The sequence below is a fragment of the Protomyctophum parallelum genome (assembly GCF_964188405.1).
Source record: "Protomyctophum parallelum genome assembly, chromosome: 23".
NCBI classification, from domain to species: Eukaryota; Metazoa; Chordata; class Actinopteri; order Myctophiformes; family Myctophidae; genus Protomyctophum; species Protomyctophum parallelum.
This window is the reverse complement of record NC_139715.1, coordinates 24,852,595-24,854,304: the sequence shown is the minus strand read 5'-3', so window position 1 is coordinate 24,854,304 and position 1,710 is coordinate 24,852,595.

Genomic DNA, 1,710 nt, shown 5'->3' with positions numbered 1-1,710 from the left:
TCCTTCAGCGTTATCCTTTAGTAAGACAAGATAAAAGACCCAGAGACGAGTGACAGCTGTCAGAGAGAGTGTAAAGGACCCAGAGATGAGTGACAGCTGTCAGAGAGAGTGTAAAGGACTGAGGCCGAGCCCAGGGTTGGCCTCTTACTTGTATACTGTACTGTGACCTCCCACAATGCCACATGGATGCTGGACTGTGCACCTCACACAGACGTTGTATATGCCGTGCATCCATAGCCGGCTTGGTTAAATGTTGATTGCTTTATTTTAACTTTATTTTGTCTTCCTTTATTAGTGATTCAGTTCTTGATTTGTTTTATTGACTATTGACTTGTTTTACTTTTATTGTTGTTAAAGCACTTTGTGAAAGAAAGGTGCTCTATAAATAAACTTTACTTCCACCGTGTGTACAGTACCTCACACACTTGCACGGTTCTGCTTCCACCGATCGATTATTTTAATTAATTAAATTTTAATTACATAAATTATTTTAAGCTTATAGAATCGAGACAACATCCAGGATCCTGGTGAATCATGACCATAAAACATTACATTCTGTGAGAAAAAAAGAAAAGGAAAAAAGAAAAATGCAAAACAATTGCTATTTATTATTAAATATATTATCACACATGGGGGAGAATATGAGTCAGTTATTGCATTAAAAGGCTGCACAATTTACATAGGCAGTTATCTTTTTTATAACTTATTAGTATTTTTGCTACATCGTACTGCAACCTAATATCTACCTATCAGACCTCACGGCACACAGCATCGTAAACACAGGTAAGTGACTCTGCACACATGAGTTGTGTGTGTGTGTGTGTGGGTGCATGCACGTGATTTTTCAGCATTAGCGTGTGTGTGTGTGTGTGAGAGAGTTATTACTTTATGACTCTGCCTGGGAACCAACACGTGACAGTCTTGTCTTCCAGGGAAACACCTCCACCTCCCTCTGTATGGACAGACAGACTACAGCAGGGGTGGGCAACTGGCGGTCCAGGGACCAGGGGCCACACGCGGCCCCGACCTTCACTTAATGTGGCCCTCAGGTTAATGTCAGGATACTGATATTATAATATTGGTTTCAGCTGTTACAATTCCACAACATGCAAACATGACCCGCTTTAATTACTTCAGTCTAAATTAGTAGCTCAATGCTCAACACAAGTATAATTAAAGGCATTTGAAATGACATAGAAATGTTAATTTTCAGGATTCCAATTCAAAAATAGCAAAAATTTAAGATTTCAATTTGAATATAGCAAAAATTGCTGATCTTGTAGATCGGCTATTTTTGCTACGACAGTGCCCTATAGGGAGTGAGTGTGGAAATAGTGGCCCTCTCCATCGTCAAAGTTACCCACCCCTGGACTACAGAGTCAGAGAGCTGAGCTCTGTATGGACAGACAGACTACAGTGCCATAGAGCTGAGCTCTGTATGGACAGACAGACTACAGTGTCATAGAGCTGAGCTCTGTATGGACAGACAGACAGACAGACTACAGTGTCATAGAGCTGAGCTCTGTATGGACAGACAGACATACTACAGTGCCATAGAGCTGAGCTCTGTATGGACAGACAGACTACAGTGCCATAGAGCTGAGCTCTGTATGGACAGACAGACTACAGTGCCATAGAGCTGAGCTCTGTATGGACAGACAGACTACAGTGCCATAGAGCTGAGCTCTGTATGGACAGACAGACTACAGT